Genomic DNA, 19,643 nt, shown 5'->3' on the forward strand with positions numbered 1-19,643 from the left:
GGAAGGCTTAATGGTTACAGAGGATAAGGGATACAGAGAAAAGATTATGATCAGCTTGCTTTTCATTGAAAAGTTAGGTTAGAACAGAGTGAAGCAAAACCTGACCATTTATTTCCCAGATGACTTTATGCCATGTGGTAAGGATTCTGTCAGCTTCATGGGTGGAGAAAGTTAGTTGCCATAACCATACCCCTAAGCCAAGGGAATCAGTGAAAATACTGTATCATATATTTTGGAATCGATATTTAAAAAGCAAGAGACTCAGATATCATACGATTGTCTTTCCTTCCAAGCCAAAAATATTCAGGTTGGCATCCTGAGGCACCTGGTCAAGGGTAGTAGGTCAGATGGTGCATAAACAGTTAAGGGTCAGACCCTGCCTCATCCATATCCAGCCAGTTTGAGTTGCTATGCACTCCCCCCACCCCGCACCCGCCAGCTACCAGTTACGTCCTGTGTGCTTCCCATTGTGCCAGTCATCAGTAATGAGGCTCTTTTAAGGCAAGCAAAGGAGACACTATTTATCATAGCAGGCTTTTATAACTTTTGCGACTTCAGGAGGTGAGTCCAAGCTGAAAATAAATATAGAGTCAGGGAAGATTTAGGAGGGGAAAAGGAGCAATATTATATGGATACCAGCTTCATTAAGGAAAGCAAATCCAGGAGCGTTTTGGAGTCAACCTTCCCTCTTTTAAGAATGATGTCAGGAAGATGAAGATATCCTCTTGTGGATGACCTGATACAAAACATTTGTCTGATCCAGCTAGACATTTCTTATATTCTCTAGTTCTTGATGTGGGTGTAGACACTGAGAAGTCAGCATCTGGCTGCACTGTTTGGCCGGGTGGACTACTGTTTATAGAGAGGAGGTAAAGTGTAAGCCCTGATGGTATTCTGAGGGCATTTCTCTCCTTTCTGGATGAATGCCTGAGATGCTGCTAGACTGAAAACTGAGTTAGTTCTCATGGTAATCTTTCCCATTCTTCTCAACTGCAGGATTTATAAAACATTGTTCTTTGGGTCTAGGTATCATTTTGGGATCACATCATGATAACTCTATGTGTGTGTGCTGGGAGGACAGAGTTACAAAGTGATTTCTCAGCAGTGCTGGGAAAGAAGCAATTACCAGAACACATTTTAGCCCTGCCTGTCAGACTGAGTTTCACTTGGGTACAAGAGAAGCATTTAACTTGGGCAACATCCCTTTTTGAAGGCTTAATTTAGTTTTTTCTTCCTTTTAATTGTGTGATTCCAGTATTTTAGCTACAATCCCTAGGCTGTGAGAACCTTTAAACAGCTCTTGATTATGAAGCAGGGCATGGGTTTTCAAGAATAAACAGGGAGCTGCATAATTTATAGGAAAACTGCATGATGGACTTCTTCTTCACAAAGAACATTGGGGTTACATTGGCACAAACCAACTACCTTTTTAATGAATAGTCAGTAATCAGCAGCCGCTACAGTAAGTGCTTAAATTTTTTTTTCTTTTATGTGCTATGAGTCCATAAATTAAGCCTCTGATTCTGATTGCTGTCATGAATGCATATGCCTATTGCTACCCACCCCCACTGCTTAGATCTCCTGCATCAGCTCATGCTCAGTTTAGAGCGTTATGGAAAGTAGAAGGCAAGTCTCTTTTAAAATATTCAGTTTCCATTCACTTAAAAATACCATAATGGGGAAAGGACGTTGATTCCAAGTTTTAGCTTTTGACTAGTTTTGGCTCCAGGCCAAGTTACAAAATCTATTTAATCCAAAGTATGAGTTAAGTGCAAATATTTAAAATTAAAAAGTTGCTTCAGAAAATATTGTAGTATTGACAACAAAATAAATTATTAGTGCTTCACATATCCCAGCACTATTTTGAGTCACTTACAAGTTATTAATTCACTTTTCATAATATTCCTGTAAGATGAGTACTATGATTTTGGTCATTTTACAGAGGGGGAACCTGAGGGACAAGAAGATTTAAGCAACTTCTCATGTTTGCATAGCTAATATGTGGTAGAGCTGAAATTTGAGTCGAGTTTAACACAAACTCCTACGATTTGAACTGTAGTATTAATTGTATTTAATTTTTAAAAAATAATTGTGGTAATTGAGGTATGGAAAAAAGCAAACTTAGTAAATATATTCAGAAGAAAACTTTGGGATACTCTTCTCTTAAAAGTTGGCAAAGATTATTCTATTGAAGTCTAGACAGTTGTTGCTTTCTTATCAAGCTTTAAAGAAAGTGAAAGAAAGCAAGTTAAAAAAAAATTTATGTGAATTTGGTAAGAACTCAAAACACAGAAATAAAAGGGAATTAAAGAGAAATTAAGAGAAATAGAAAAACTTTAAAAAAGTAAACACTAAGAATGAAGGAGAAAAACTTGGAATTGTAACTTATGCCCAAGTTCCCTTAAAAATGATCCAAGTGTGTTAGTTGCTCAGTCATGTCTGGCTGTTTGTACCCCATGTATTGTAGCCCACCAGGCTCCTGTGTCCTTGGAATTCTCCAAGCAGGAATACTGGAGTGGGTAGCTATTCCCTTCTCCAGAGGGTCTTTCCGACCCAGGGATTGAACACAGGTCTCCTGCATTGCAGGCAGGTTATTTACCAACTGAGCCACCACGGAAAGTAAAGTGAAAGTCGCTTAGTCATGTCCAACTCTTTGCGACCCCATGGACTATACAGTCCATGGAATTCTCCAGGCCAGAATACTGGAGTGGGTAGCCTTTCCCTTCTCCAGGGGATCGTCCTAACCCAGGGATTAAACCCAGGTCTCCTGCATTGCGGGCAGATTCTTTACCAGCTGAGCCACTAGGGAAGCCCAAGAATACTGGAGTGGGTAACCTATCCCTTCTCCAGGGGATCTTCTGGACCTAGGAATGGAACTGGGGTCTCCCGCATTGCAGGCAGATTCTTTATCAACTGAGCTACCTGGGAACAGGGAAGAGAGAAGTAAAAAACACCTAAGGGATCTGATAGTTTCCGCAAAGACCCACTAGGCATCAGTGTTGCCTGAAACAGCTTTGTGATTAAGGCTGCTTAGTCAGGATCTAGGGTTTGTAGGGGAAGTGAAGTGAGAAAAATATTTGGAATGTTTATTATTCAGTTGTCATAACTTGGAGAATGCCTTAATGACTGTCACTTGTTAACCTTAAACTTTGTTAGTTTCTTTTCTTTTTAAAAATTTTTAGTAAATTATAGTATTTTAGGGACAGAGAATACTGTATCTTCCAGAGTCTGGAGTTGAGTTTCTCATATTTGGAAAAATAGCTGAGGTCAATCCTACAGAGTGAAAAAGCTAAACCTTGCCATGGGAGAATCACCTTCCTGATCAAGATGTTTCCGTATTGAGCTAAGTTTCTTATTGCATCTCAAGTTGTGATCTGAACATCATATTCACCTGATTAGTACTGTTGAATAAATGTCATACAGCCTTTGAAACCTTAACTTGTATAAAAATGCAGTGATTTTGTAGTTTAAGCCTGAGAAGTATCTGTTGTGTCATCCTATAAACTGAGGACAGTGATCTTTGCTGCTTCCTCTTGTATTTCACTGCTGCTTGACTGAAGAGGAAGCAACACAGAATGGAGGAAACCCAAGAGAAGATTTAGGGAGGGTGTCAACACTGTCGAGAATTGGCGTGTTTGGCTTTGCATTAGGTAAGCAAAATTTCAGCAAGTCAAAATCAGCGAATTTGTGCGATGTTCTGGTAAGCCACTTCCCTCCTGCAGTCCACTCATTAATTTTTGGAAGCCTGACAGAATGGCTAAAAGGATGATCAATTTCAGGTGTCACTCCTGGTGTGTTTCTAGTCTATGTAAAAGGAGTTCCTGACAAGTAACCCTGTTAGTGCCCTCAAAATGTCTTCTATTATTAGATATTGGGAATAAGCTGAAATAATGAAACTAGCTTTTTTTTGCCACCTGAATGGTTGGTTTAGAAGATGATGAGACTGTTGTCTATTACTGACATATATAGGTGGGCTTAAGCACTCAAGTGAGCAAAACCTTGGGAGAAGTGAACATATTTCAGGAGAACTACTTTTCTTTAATGGGTCTGTATGGAACAAGTGGGATATCTCTACTCATTTTCCAAATAATTGCATGACCTTGTTATCTAGTAGATAAAAACCTGACTCCTCTTCTACCTCCTCCCTATCCATTTCTAATGTGTTGCTTCAATTTTGGGCAGGCTGGTGTCACTGGGACCCTTGCGCTGTCCTGAAGGAGCTGGCACTATAGGTGTTTCTATACCAGAGGGACAGGATGGAGTGTCTTTCCCTCCTAGAGTTTGCTTTTCCTCTCTTTTTCCTTCTCACTCACTCATTTCTTTTCTTCTTTCCTACATGTCATCTTTTCCTCCTCTTCCTTTTGATAAAACCTTCTACCATCAAATCTTGAGCCCCAGTCATAGGCAATGTGTAGTTATTTTGATGTCTATTGGCACTCAAGCATTGTTGCTATTGGTCTTTATTCCTTTTATATCCTAATATTTGGTGAATAAATATTTCCCCCAGCATGCCTGATGAGAAAAGGGAAGAGAGTTGTTGTACAACCCAGATATAAAGTCTCTACTGCATATATGTGGACAATTCTAAGAAAGATATAGCCTTCAGATCAGACATACACTGCAAGGCCTTGTATGTGTATAAATAGCAGCAAATGTGAAAAGCACACACAAGGACCTGACAGTTAAAGCGAGAAAATGGCACATGCCTAGTAAGGATGGTAAAGAGGGGAGAGCAGCTGGTCTATTCAAAGGGGCAGCTGCTACTCAGCTCCAGTGCTCCTGCCATTCAGAATATGAAATCTGCATGAATTTACTTGGTTTGATGCCAAGGAATCCTATATAATATAATATAATATAATATAATATAATATAATATAATATAATAGGGCTTCCCTGGTGGCTCAGATGGTAAACAATCTACCTGAAATGCAAGAAACACAGGTTTGATCTGTAGATTGGGAAGATCTGGAGAAGAGAATGGCAACCCACTCCAGTAGTCTTGCCTGGAGAATCCTATGGACAGAGGAGCCTGGTGAGCTACAGTCCATAGGGTCACAAAGAATCGGACATGACCGAGCTACTAACATTTTCACTTTTCATTATATTATATTATATGTTATCCTGGGAAGAAAAAAAGAAAGAAACTGAAGTGAAAAGAAAATAAAGAAACTTAAATAATTAACGAAAAGACAAAGTACCTGCATGCCTGGAGTACTACAAGCACCTTGTTTGTGGTTCCTACCATAAATACTATAAATTCTGGAGATAGAATATTGTAATTTTGTTGCACCTGGGAATTTTAATATACCACAGTGTTCTCGACAGAAGCTTGAACACAAACAGTTTTCTAGATGAATGTTCATCCACTCAATTAAAACTCTGTAACTCATCAGAATGTGAAATTCCGAACTAAGACTGAAAACAATAAACTGACTAATTAAACAACATCACCTACTGTTAAGATACAAAGAGCTATTAATTTATAAAGCTAATTGGATTGGAATGCAGCTAAGCTCAAACCAGAGTTACATTCTAATTGCTCTTTTACTTTAGAAAATATCAAATACCATGAGATGATATTTTTATAGTGACAGTTCTTAACAAGCCCTGCAGGTCTTCAATAGAAACCTTTGTTAGAGTACTGATATTTGAAAGAATTTAAGTGTAACAGGCCAGCTTTATGGAATTAACTCAGGCTGCATTAGAAGAGAAAGGATTTGTAAAGGACTAAAAATGCAGCCTTCATTCCATATACTCTGATACCTAATAGCCTCATAATGTGGTTTTAAAAAATTTTGTTTTCTAGAATGCTGTCTGAAATATATTATTTAACAGATTGAGTTGCTCTCAGAACTTTGACCCAGTCAAAAATTGTTTCTTTTTTCTTGATAGAGCTGTCAGGCGGTTTCTAATCATGTTGGCTTTGATGTCTGTCAAGAACAGACACACAAAGGGAAGGTTGGAGACCTGTCTGGCCCGCGGCATTACCCCAGAGATGCCAAGTAACCAAGTGAAAGGGCGTGGAGGGATGGCGTGGCATGGAGTCCAGGGCACAGGGTCTTCTAGTCTGAATTCCCACTGATGTTTCAGACTTGTACTGTGAACACTTCTGTTCAGATATGTGTCTCAGACCTTAGGTGCTGTTCACTCAGTCATGTATGACCCTTTGTGACCCCATGGACTGTAGCCCGCCAGGCTCCTCTGTCCATGAGACTCTACCAGGCAAGAATACTGGAGTGGGTTGCCATGCCCTTCTCCAGGAGATCTTCCCAACCCAGGGATCGAACCTATGTCACCTGCTTCACAGGCAGATTCTTTACCATCTGAGCCACCAGGGAAGCCCCTTCCTTTCTTAATCTGTTAAATAACCTCAAACAGACCTGGGAGTTACATCAGTTTTTCTCATCAGTGAGTTTCCTCTAGCATTTACCCAGAGTCATGAACTTGGGGGGCCTTTGGGGCTTTCCTGGGAGTCCCAAGGGCACCCAAGTGCCTGGATTCCTTAGGAAGGGTCCTGGTAAGTCAGTCGTGTTGGACTCTTTGAGAGCCTATGGACTCTAGCCTGCAAGTCTCCTCAATGCATGGGATTCTCCAGGCAAGAATACTGGACTGGGTTGCCATTTCCACCTCCAGGGAATCTTCATGACCCAGGGATCCAACCTGTGTCTCCTGCATTGCAGGGGAATTCTTTACTCCTGAGCCACAGGGGAAGTCCTAGGAAGGTGTCAATCACACCTTAATCCTTGACACCCACGTTATCAGAACGCTGTTCCCCATATGCACGCTGCGGCTCCCAGTAACAGCAAGCAACACCCAGGATCCAGAAGCAGCCCTGAGTCCTTAAACAGGACCCCAGTGGCCTGCAGGCGTCGGGTTGGTGCTCCAGGCAGCCGCCTGCCTGTATGCGCACACGGGAACCCCGAGTCGGGCCTGTGGCCGCCGCTCCTTGCGGGAGCCGGGTTGTGCCTGCATCTCCGTGCTGCCAGCACCCTGCTGCTGCTGGCCGGCAACACAGGCCTCTGGGCAGCAGCTTTTACGTCCCTGGGCTTGTCAATCCTGCATCCCCTCCACTGACCTTTCTTTCCTTCCTGTCTCTTTACTGGGCGCCCATTTCCAGTGCAAACAGCCGCTCATCATCCGTTCCCCCTCTTGTCTTTTCCAGCGTCCTGTCAGGCTGCAGCCCATCAACTACCTGCTATGCACCTTTGGGAACCAGGGCTCCTGCGCCTTGCTCCCCGCACACATCTCCTCTCCGTCTCAGTGCCACTTCAGGGCGCTCAGGGCACGCTCCTGGCACCAAGGCAGGCAGGGTTAGGAGGACCCAACTTGGTCACCTATCCGAGACAGTGTCTCTATGAAAGTTTCAACTAGGCTTCTAGATTTTCCCAACAACCCTTCCACCCTTTTTCTTACTTAGCCACATACGTGCAAGCGATAACTGTGGTAAATATGAAGTGGGGTTTTAATCTAACAACTTTAGGTCTTGGAAGGGGAGGGTGTGTGTGTGTATGTATGTGTGTGTGTGTGTGTGTGTAGGTGGGTGGGGGAGTGGATAGCTATGCAATGAATGTGAAGGAAAAAACGATGGCAATGAAAGTGCCGCTAATACACCTCCTGCAGGGGAAGTGATAAAGAAACAATGGACTTGGAAGAAACATTCAGAAGGTTCCTGTAAGACTTTGCACAAGAGAAGAAATAATCTGTTTTGTCTTAGAGTTAGGCATATTGCTTCTAGGGCCGAATGGTATTGCCATTTAGCTACACTTTCTTCTCTTCAAATCTTTCATCTTTCTCCCCGTCTTCTGTCTTTGTCTCTCTCTCTTTCTCCCGTACTAGATGTAGTAAAATGGGTTTCCCTGGTAATGCAGATGATAAAGAATCAGCCTGCAGTGCAGGAGATGCTGGCTGGATCCCTGGGTCATGAAGATTCCCTGCAGGTGGAAACAGCAACGCAGTCCAGTATTCTTGCCTGGAGAATCCCATGCATTGAGGAGACTTGCAGGCTAGAGTCCATAGGCTCGCAAAGAGTCCAACATGACTGAGTGAGTGAGCAGGACCCTTCCTAAGGAATCCAGGCACTTAGGTGCCCTTGGGACTCCCAGGAAAGCCCCAAAGGCCCCCCAAGTTCAAGACTCTGGGTAAATGCTAGAGGAAGCTCATTGATGAGGAAAACTGAAGTAACTCCCAGGTCTGTTTGAAGTTATTAAACTTAGATTAAGAAAGGAAGGGGCTTCCCTGGTGGCTCAGATGGTAAAGAATCTGCCTGTGAAGCAGGTGACATAGGTTCGATCCCTGGGTTGGGAAGATCTCCTGGAGAAGGGCATGGCAACCCACTCCAGTATTCTTGCCTGGGAGAATCTTATGGACAGAGGAGCCTGGCGGGCTACAGTCCATGGGGTTACAAAGTGTCAGACAAAACAGTGATTAACACACACACACACAGATGTGTTAAAAAGTACTTCCTATCTTCATGGCACTAAAATTACATTTCCTTGATAGCAAAAAAGCCATGCAACCCCAAAATGTGTGTGATGTGCATGTGTTTCATCCCTGGACTTGTCTTTCTGTGAGCAGAGTTTGAACACACACTCACACACACAACCCCATTACAATCTTTTTGTTGTATCTGCCTATATAGATAATGTCTTATGTAAATAAAGTCTCTAATTAATTTTTATGACCTTGGCAGCCTTTTGCAATTCTTTTTCTTTAGCACCATTGTGTATAGAGTTACCATAATATTAAAATTTTTCTAACAAATGTTATCCCTTAATCTGCTAAACCCTTTCCAATCTGTGGCACCTTAAAAATCTTTGTTTTCTTTTGAAACCTTTTTCTCCTTAAACAGGGAAATATTATAATTAGGTGGCATGATAACATCAGTAAAATAAAAAAAAGTTCTCAAGATTTAACCTGTTATAAGCTGTCTTTAGATAGCGATTTGCAAGGTGTCTGAAAATGCATAGCCTGAGAATTTATGTTTGGACTTCACCTTTTAAAATAATTAAAATAATAGTTCATGGGTGGACAGAAAGTATAAAATTCTGCAATAATTCCAGTTTATTCATATTTTTATCCTTGCTGCCATCATCACCTTTATTTTCTGACTGCATTTCTTAAGTATTCCCTAAAAGCTGTAGGAGAACTTAACCTTCTCCCTTCCAGAGGACAAGAGTAAACTGACAGATGATGCTCTAAAGGGGGCTTTTTTGTATCTTCTCATTTTCCAATCGAGCAATGCATTTTTTGCTATTTCAGTTTTATGATTAACACAGAGCAGAAACACAATTTCATCCATATCACCTTAGTCAGATATGTAAGCCAATAGTCATTGCTTTATACGCTGAGAACTTCTTTTTTAAATTTCCTGGTAGTAGGATTTTTATTATAGTCTGGAAGCACTGCATTTCTCTGGTTTTGTGTGTGGGTAGCCAGAAAAGGTCTCCAAAAGTCTGAAGTCGTGTCTTCCCTTTGCTTTGTTATGGGTGAGCTGGAGAGGTTTCTTGCTACAGATTCTGTACTTGGCGTCATCTTTAAAGCACAGCAGACCTTTCCACTTAGTTGCAGCATGTGTTTCCTAAAACAAATTAAATCTTTTCCACTGAGAGCAAAGAAATCTTTTTCTTCCTAGCCAGAAAAGATCTAATTAGCTTATGTTATGCACAGAATCCCCCGTATTATGGCATAACTTTCTTATCGTGCATCTTCTGAAATGCCACTCACATGACTGGGTATAATCAGGAAATGGGTGGTACAGCTAAATAACCCTGTACTATGTTGGAGGCAGCCCGGAGCCAGGAACTTTAGAAATCAGGTGTAACAGTTCCTCACATTTCTCTTCTCCTTCGAAGACTAGGGGAAGTTTCACAGTAAATGCTGGTGGTGTTGCAACATCCTCCTCAAAAAAATCCCCCACTTCCCCTTCAGTTAGGAGCTCTTCATCTGTGAGGTATTGTGATATCCAATACCTGTGCTCAGGTTAGGCTCTTATTTACTAGCCTGGAGACCTGCTGATTATACAGACTAAGGAGTGCTTTGGTGATCTGTTGGTATATTTTGGTGCTATGAACTTCGCAGTCAGTGTTCCCTGCCGAAGAGCCCTGCAAGACACCACTCCAGTCTTTACCCTGGCTCTCCTTCCTGCTTCTGGCAGTCACTCTCATCCTGTGTGTGGCAGGTCAGTGGCACCTGGGGTCACGGCCCATCCTCTTGGAAGTCAGGGAGCCCATTGTACTGTGGCATCTCTCACCAGTGTCCTGGTTTTAGGCAAAAGCACCTAAGTGCTTTTCAGACATGCTGGCCCTCTTCTCAGCACTGTATTTCTCAAGGCCTGGGTGAATGAAGTGTTAGATCCCCTTGGGGACATAATTAGAGGGCAGGTGGCCGTTGAGTTACCTGTGATTAATCCATTCCAATATTATTTCATGAGCTCTTGTGTATCTTCCAGTTTAAGAGTGCTTTTTTTTTTTTATGGCATCTCAACTTCATTTTGTGTTGACTACTGTTATGTCTAAGTTTCAGGAAAATCATCCAAACACCAATTAAAGCCACTTGTAGCAGCTTGAATTAGTTGGTCATATCTAGGATCTCTGGTGAATATACTTATGCTGTGTACACTTGTTTGAGCATCTTTAGAATTCGTTTCCACACATATTTCTAAGATTTTTGTAGATTCTAGCAATTCCATTGGTGTATAAGCCTTCTCCAAAAGTGATCGATGTTGTCACTGTATGCCCAAGACATTTTGGGATCTGACTCTAGTTTTAAGACTAGTGGTGTAGAGGAGTGAAGGATAAAGAGAATTGGTTTTTCCTTGCAAAGAAAGTTCTTCATATGAGGTTACTGAAGTATCTTCAGGTAGTAGGGGCAGCTTCATTAGACAAGAGTGGCAGTTGAAAGTTTAAGGTACATAAAAATTCTCCAAATCTTCCTGTATATTTTACTCAGCTTGGGCTGACAAAACAAAATACTACTGAGTGAGTGGCTTACACAGGAATTTATTTCTCATAGTCCTAGAGGTTTGGGAATCCAAATAAAAGTGGTGACAGTTAATGTAATTTGCAGGTGAGGGCTTTCTTTCTGGATTATAGACAGCTGCCTTCGCACTGTGTTCTTACATGGCGGGGAGAAAGCAATTTCTCTCTGAGGACACTAATACCATCATGAGGGTCCCATCCATATGACCTCATCTAAACTTAGTTACTGCAAAAAGGCCCCATCTCCAAATACCATCACCTTGGGGATTGGAGCTTCAACACAGGACTTTTAGATGAACACAGTTCAGTTCATAGCATCATAAATCCTCAGTATAATTCTCAAAGCCCATTGACTTCCCAGTGACTGTCCTAATTTTCACATATGACACATAGTGAACATGTGAATTCAAATGATGTTGTGATTCAGTAATTTACAGGATAAACATCCTCAATTGTTGCTAATTTCTGACTGCCCCTGGTTGTTTGCATCCCTCTCTCAATATTTGAAACTCCAGGTATAAGTATTTGATTGGTTGAGCCTGTGTTGCCATCGTGTGCCTTGGTTGTCTTCCATAATGGGAATCAGGGCATTAAATTCTTTACCTATTGGGATCTAACCTTTCTAAATCAGGAAGATGTTCAGATGCTGGGTAGCAAAAAATCCCAATTGTTTCCTCTAATAATGTTCAGTTATTTTTCTTTGATTTTCTTGCCATTTTAAATGGCACTGATAAATAGTAAGGCTTCCACTTACTTTCTAAGATGGAGTCTCAGAGGTAAAGTTTTGATGTCAAAGGTTTTATACAAAATTTTAGGATATGTGATATATCTGTCGAGTTGCTTTTTTAGAATCTCTGTACCAATTTATTCTCATTTCAGCAATGTTTGAATGATCCCATTTCACTGTGTCCTTACTCCCAGTGACCTAAGATGTTTCCTTCTGTCAACAGGCTTTTATTCTTTCTTGAAAACATCAATGTTTTATCTTTTAAAGAAAACTTAGCATTTCCCTCATTCCTGTTTTTATTTATCTGCTTTCTTCTTAAGAGTACATATAGTGAAAAACGCACACACTCTCACTTCTGTTGTATTCCTGCCCAAAATACATAACCTTAGTCTGATTATGAGAGAATGTCAAATCCAATCTAGACATTCTGTGAGAGAACTGGCCTTCAAAAGTGCCAAGGTTGTTCAAAAAACAAGGACTTGGACTGTTCCAGACTAGAGGAGACTAAGGAGACAGGGCAACTAAATGCAAAGTGTGGTCCTAAAGTGGGTCCTGGACCAGAAAAAAAAGGCTTTCAGTAGGAACACTGGTGAGATCTGAATAAGGTCTCTAGATTAGCTAATACTGTAATATCGATGTTCATGAGGATTGTACTGTGCTTATGTAAGATGGGCCATTAGGGGAAGCTGGGTGAAGGGTGTATGGTGCCTTTCTGTGTTATTATTGTGACTTTTATATAAGTCTAAATGTTTAAAATAAAAGTTAAATATTTCAATATGTACAGTTTTTGTTTATAGAATATGCTCTATGTATAATGTCATGGAAGACACAGCAATGGATGGAGATACTGTCTGGATTCAGCAGCAGGAAGGCTTTTAATTTCTAGATTTTCTCATAACTGTTTTACTCAAAATCTTTGTTCATCACTGTATGGTAGACGTGGCCATTTCTCTTAAACCTACGTGGGAGGCTTATTTAACTGTCGGAGGCTTTATAAAAGCCGTCAGTGAGATTCCCCAGGCTGAAATACTTGCTCCTCTCTGTAGCCTTGCTCTAGTCTGCTTATTCATTATACTCTTCTCCAGCACATCTCTACCGCCAGTCCCTCCCTCCTTAGGGCGGCTCCTTAGTGTTTCCGAGAAAATGAATCCAAGTTCCTTATCAAGCATATTTGATTTGTTGTTGTTGCTGTTGACTATTAACCTTTTCTTTGAAGAACACTCCCATTGTGAGGGACTTTCAAGCGGTTTCCAACCTGCCCTGTCCATTTATTTCGGCAGTGCCTTGGGGACTGTGACGGCTTTCTCGTCCCCGCCTTCTGGCGTGAATACAGACAGCGGCCAGTGATCACGGTGCTTAGGGGCCCCTCCTGCCTCAGGAGAAAACGCTTACAGAAGAACATTCTTAATGATTCTTGTATGCCCTTGGACATCATCATCTCTGTAAGACGGTCAGGGTAGGGGTTACCGTCTGCGGTTCACACAGTAGCTTTTCCACAGTGTGGCCTGTGGATCCCCTGAATCAGGGCTCGTAGAGGTGCACATTCATTTCACTCCTGTCAGACCCATTGTTGTGTCAGAATCACTGACGTCACCAAGAAATCTTTGTTGTGTCAGAACCACCTTCATTCTTCTCTTATTCCTTATGTTTTTATGTTTTTAAAAAAATTTTTATTTTTGGCTCTGCTGGGTCTTTGTTGCTGCTCAGGCTTTTCTCTAGTTCTGTCAAGCAGGGGCTACTCTCTAGTTGCAGTGCTAGGCTTCACATCGAGGTGGCTGCTCTTCTTGCAGAGCATGGGCTCTAGGGCACATGGGCTTCAGCCCATGTGGTTTCCAGGCTCTAGAGCACAGGCTCAGTAGTTGTGGCTCGTGGGCTTAGTTGCTCTGCGGCACGTGGGGTCTTCCCTGATCAGGAATTGAACATGTTGGCAGGCGGATTGAATACATTGACGGTGGCTTCTCTCCTGCATTGGCAGGTGGATTCTTTCCCATTGAGCCAACAGGGAAGTCCTCTTCTCTTATTCTTGATTGATAGTTTTTTCTGAAAGTGTAATTGAAAACTGAAAATAATGATAATGTTTACTCAGAATTTGAAGAAAATATTTGATGACAGGAATTTTCCTGGAAGAGTTGTTTCTTTCTAAATCTGGAACTGTAATTGGAGAGATAGCCAGAAAGTTTGAGTCAGAATCTCTTGGTATGAAAGCAAAGAATGTGTATTTTTTTAATAAGAATTTCATACCTTTGTCATGTTTTGTTTTGTCTTTAGTCACAACTACTTCACTCCGTATTTGACTTTTCTGGGCTTTATTTTCACACCTCTGCTTCATGGGAAGAATAGTTAATTTATTCTCTGAAAATCTCCTTGGAATTAGACACTGGTACAAAGACCAGCCAAGGTCCCTCTTTCAAGCAATGATCACACTCCTTGAGGAGGGCTGCGATGGAGGAGACACACAGGGGCAGTGCTGGCTCAGCCCAGGGACACTGGGCAGGGCTTCCTGCAAGGACTGAAACCTGGGCAGGCAGGGCTGGGGGGCAGCAAGTGTGTCTGTGCTTTCTGCTCTGTGTGTGCCCACGCATGCTCTTACTCTCTCTGTTAGGTCGATTCACTTCATCCATTTCTTCTCTACTATTTTTGTTCTACTAGTTAAAATCCCATAAAATCCCATTTGTTTCTTACATCCCTCCTCATTCCACCCTCCTTCTTTGTTTCTTTAATTAAACCTTTCTGAGGAACCAAACCTTTCATCTCCATTGGCTCTGATCTGCCAGATTTCTCCACCACTTCCTCCTTCTGTCTCAATTTCTTCCTCTGCTCCCTTGTTCTGTTGGACTTTGAATGAGTCTGTGGGTGTTTTCCTTCAGATCTTTGCATTCCCACACTCTGGACGATGGGCCCCATCAGTGACTAAAAGGGCTTGTCTCTAACACTGAATGGCAATCAGTGAGGAGGTATTATTGGACTGAAACATGCACAGTGATTTCTGTCCACTTCCAACTGGGAGTCACGAGCAGATGATTTGCCACAACCCTCTTCTGCCCCAGCTCTGCACAAAGTCAAGTCCTCACAGTCTACCTACTGCCTTGTCGGAATGAGTGAAGGTTGCCATATTGCCAACCCTCCAAAAATGTTTAAAGACTTGTTCATGAAGTATCTGTCATATTCAGAGATCTCTGCATTGAGTCTCTTAAGGAGTTTAAGGTGACGGTCGTTTTGATTCATTTTGGGGTCAGTTGCTACCTTCTTTAGGGTGTTCCTAGCCCGTTGGCGGATTATCGTCTGCTTGGGTCTCTCCATGCCTCCTTTCTCCTTTTGGGACCACACACATCTCAATTTCCTTTTATTCTCTCCCTTGAGGTAGGTTTCGAGATAGGGCAAATGTCAGATAGGGAACCATTAAATATTGTGAAGGGGTTGAACTAAGGAGAGATTCAAAATGTGGTCAGGAAGGAGGCCTCAAGTTTTTGCCTCTTTGTCATTTCAAAGGGCTTCCCTTGTGGTTCAGATGGTAAAGAATCTGCCTGCAATGTGGGAGACCCGGGTTTGATCCCTGGATTGGGAAGATCCCCTGGAGAAGGGAATGGCAACCCACTACAGTATTCTTGCCTGGAGCATTCCATGGACAGAGGACCCTGGCAGTCCATGTGGTTGCAAAGAGGCTGACATGACTGAGCAACTAACACTAGTCAATTCAAATGGCCAACATGTAATTTAATTAACAAAGTTAGTCCTTGCAATTGAAACTTTCAACTAAATCAGTTATTTTCTGCCAGAAAAATATTTAGACTTTCTTTTTTAAAAATTCAAATCATTGTGTGAACACATCCTTGTAATAGCCTTCTTAGTTCTGAATTAAAATTTTTAGGTTGCAAGTTTATAGGAGTAATGAGGTAAGCAGCGGGGAGAGGGAGAGACGAGCCAGGCAGAGACAGGAGAGAGAAATTGGCTAGGGGTTAAAAAGGTTTTGTTGTTGTTGTTATTCAGTCACCAAGTCATGTCCTACTCTTTGTGACCCCATGGACTGCAGAATGCCAGGCTTCTCTGTCCTCTACTATCTTCTGCAGTTTGCTCAAATTCATGTCCATTGAATGGTGATGCTATGTAACCATCTCATTCTCTGCTGCCCTCTTCTCTTTTTGCCTTCAATCTTTTTCAGGATCAGGGTCTTTCCTAAGGAGTTGGCTCTTTGCATCAGGTGCCAAAGTATTGGAGCTTCAGCATCAGTCCTTTCAATGAATATTCAGGATTGATTTCCTTTAAGATTGATTGGTTAGATTTCCTTGAAGTCCAAGGAACTCTCAAGAGTCTTCTCCAGCACCACAATTTGAAAGCATCAATTCTTTGGTGCTCAGCCGCCTTTATGGTCCAACTCTCACATCCATAAATGACTATCGGAAATACCATAGCTTTAACTAGATGGACCTTTGTCAGCAAAGTGATCTCTCTGCTTTTTAATACACTAAGTTTGTCATAGCTTTCCTTCTAAGAAGCAAGCATCTTTTAATGTCATAGCTGCAGTCAGCATCTGCAGTGATTTTTGGAGCCCAAGAAAATAAAATCTGTCACTATTTCCAACATTTTCCCCTTCTATTTGCCATGAAGTGATGAGACCAGATGTGATGATCTTAGGTTTTGGATGTTGAGTTTTAAGCCAACTTTTTCACACTCCTCTTTCACCCTCATCAAGAGGTTCTTTAGTTCCTCTTTACTTTCTACCATTAGAGTCACATATCTGTATATATGAGGTTGTTGATATTTCTCCCGGAAATCTTGATTCCAGCTTGTGAGTCATCCAGCCTGGCATTTAACATGATATACTCTGCATTTAAGTAGAATAAGCAGGGTTACAATATATAGCCTTGTCATATTCCTTTTTCAGTTTGAACCAGTCAGTTGTTTCATGATTCAGACTTAAAGTGAAGAAAGTAGGGAAAACCACTAGACCATTCAGGCATGACCTAAAGCAAATCCCTTATGCTTATACAGTGGAAGTGAGAAATAGATTCAAGGGATAAGATCTGATAGACAGAGTGCCTGATGAAAAATGGACGAAGGTTCATGAGATTGTACAGAAGACAGGGATCAAGACCATCCCCAAGAAAAGGAAATGCAAGAAAGAAAAATGGCTATCTGAGGAGGCCCTACAAATAGCTGTGAAAAGAAGAGAAGCAAAGGAGGAAAGGACAGATATACCCATTTGAGTGCAGAGTTCAAAAGAATAGCAAGGAGAGATAAGAAAGCCTTCCTCAGTGCAAATAAATAGAGGAAAACAATAGAATGGGAAAGGCTAGAGATCTCTTCAAGAAAATTAGAGATACCAAGGGGACATTTCATGTAAAGATGGGCTCAATAAAGGACAGAAATGGTTTGGACCTGACAGAAGCAGAAGATATTAAGAAGAGGTGGCAAGAATATACAGAAGAACTGTACAAAAAAGATCTTCATGACCCAGATAATCACAAAGGTATGATCACTCACCTAGAGCCAGACATCCTGGAATGCAAAGTCAAGTGGGCCTTAGGAAGTATCACTACGAACAAAGCTAGTGGAGGTGATGGAATTCCAGTTGAGCTATTTCAAATCCTAAAAGATGATGCTGTGAAGGTACTGCACTCAATATGCCAGCAAATTTGGAAAACTCAGCAGTGGCCACAGGACTGGAAAAAGTCAGTTTTCATTCCAATCCTAAAGAAAGGGAATGCCCAAGAATGCTCAAACTATCGCACAATTGCACTCATCTCACACACTAGTAAAGTAATACTCAAAATTCTCCAGGCTAGGCTTCAGCAATATGTGAACCGTGAACTTCCAGGTGTTCAAGCTGGATTTAGAAAAGGCAGAGGAACCAGAGATCAAATTGCCAACATCTGTTGGATTATTGAAAAAGCAAGAGAGTTCCAGAAAAACATCTATTCCTGCTTTATTGACTATGCCAAAGCCTTTGACTGTGTGGATCACCACAAATGGTGGAAAATTCTTCAAGAGATGGGAATACCAGATCACCTGACCTGCCTCTTGAGAAATCTGTATGCAGGTCAGGAATAAACAGTTAAAACTGGACATGGAACAACAGACTGATTCCAAACAGGGAAAGGAATACGTCAAGGCTGTATATTGTCACCCTGCTTATTTAATTTATATGCGGAGTACATCATGAGAAATGCTGGGCTGGAGGAAGCACAAGCTGGAATCAAGATTGCCAGGAGAAATAGCAATAACCTCCAATATGCAGATGACACTACCCTTATGGCAGAAAGCAAAGAAGAACTAAAGAGCCTCTTGACGAAAGTGAAAGAGGAGAGTGAAATAGTTGGCTTAAAGCTCAACATTCAGAAAACTAAGATCATGGCATCCAGTCCCCATCACTTCATGGCAAATAGATGGGGAAACAGTGGAAACAGTGACAAACTTTATTTTGGGGGGCTCCAAAATCACTGCAGATAATTAGTGCAGTCATGAAATTAAAAGATGCTTACTCCTTGGAAGGAAAGTTATGGCCAACCTAGACAGCATATTAAAAAGCAGAGACATGACGTTGCCAACAAAGGTCCATCTAGTCAAAGCTATGGTTTTTCCAGTAGTTATGTATGGATGTGAGAGTTGGACTATAAAGAAGGCTGAGCACTAAAGAATTGATGCTTTTGAACTGTGGTATTGGAGAAGACTCTTGAGAGTCCCTTGGACTGCAAGGAGATCCAACCAGTCCATCCTAAAGGAGATCAGTCCTGGGTGTTCAATGGAGGGATTGATGCTGAAACTGAAACTCCAATACTTTGGCCACCTGATGCAAAAAACTGACTCATTTGAAAAGACCCTGATGCTGGGAAAGATTGAAAGTGGGAGGAGAAGGGGATGACAGAGGATGAGATGGTTGGATAGCATCATCGACTCAATGAACATGAGTTTGAGTAAACTCCAGGAGTTGGTGATGGACAGGGAGGCCTGGCGTGCTGCAGTCCATGGGGTCGCAAAGAGTTGGACATGACTGAGCAACTGAACTGAGCTGAACTGATTGTTTCATGTCCAGTTCTAACTGTTGCTTCCTGACCTGCATACAAGTTTCTCAGGAGACATGTCAGGTGGTCTGGTATTCCCATCTCTTTAAGAATTTTCCACAGTTTGTTGTGATCCACACAGTCAAAGGCTTTAGCATAGTCAATGAAGCAGAAGTGGATGTTTTTCTGGAATTCCCTTGCTTTCCCTGTGATTCAATGAATGTTGGCAATTTGATCTCTGGTTCCTCTGCCTTTTCTAAACATTGTACATTTGGAAGTTCTTGGTTCATGTACTGCTGAAGCCTAGCTCGAAGGATTTTGAGCATAACCTTACTAGCAAGTGAAATGAGCACAGTTGTATGGTAGTTTGAACATTCCTTGGTATTGCCCCTCTTTGGAATTGGAATGAAAAGTGATCTTTTCCTGTCCTGGAAACCACTGATGAGGTTTCCAAATTTGCTGACGTATTGAGTGCAGCACTTTAACAGTGCCTTTTAGCATTTGAAATAGCTCAGCTGGAATTCCATCACCTCCACTAGTTTTTTTTTGTAGTAATGCTTCCTAAGGTCCACTTGACTTCACATTCCAGGATGTCTGGCTTTAGGTGAGTTACCACACCATCATGGTTATCTAAGTCATTAAGACCTTTTTTGTATAGTTCTGTGTATTCTTGCCACCTCTTCTGCTTCCAATAGGTCCTTACCATTTATGCCCTTTATCATGTGCATCCTTGCATGAAATGTTCCCTTGATATCTCCAATTTTCTTGAAGGGATCTCTAGTCTTTCCCCATTCTGTTGTTTTCCTTTATTTCTTTGCATTGTTCACTTAAGAAGGCTTTCTTTTCTCTCCTTGCATTTTGTGAAACTCTGCATTCAGTTGGGTATATCTTTCCCTTTCTCCATTGTCTTTCACTTCTCTTCTTTCCTCAGCTATTTGTAAA

At 41.6% G+C, this 19,643-nt stretch overlaps 1 protein-coding gene across 2 annotated transcripts in view; it reads left to right on the forward strand.

Annotated features, from left to right (window-relative positions):
* Positions 1-1,183: 1,183 nt before the first annotated feature.
* NXPH1 (neurexophilin 1) overlaps positions 1,184-19,643 on the forward strand; it is a 388,449-nt gene continuing 369,989 nt past the window's right edge. For both annotated transcript variants that reach the window (XM_061164980.1, XM_061164981.1), the window contains exon 1: positions 1,184-1,462. The gene's annotated coding sequence lies outside the window, so the exon portion shown is untranslated. The remainder of the gene's footprint in view (positions 1,463-19,643) is intronic.

Source organism: Dama dama, chromosome 18, assembly GCF_033118175.1.
Source record: "Dama dama isolate Ldn47 chromosome 18, ASM3311817v1, whole genome shotgun sequence".
Taxonomy (NCBI): Eukaryota; Metazoa; Chordata; class Mammalia; order Artiodactyla; family Cervidae; genus Dama; species Dama dama.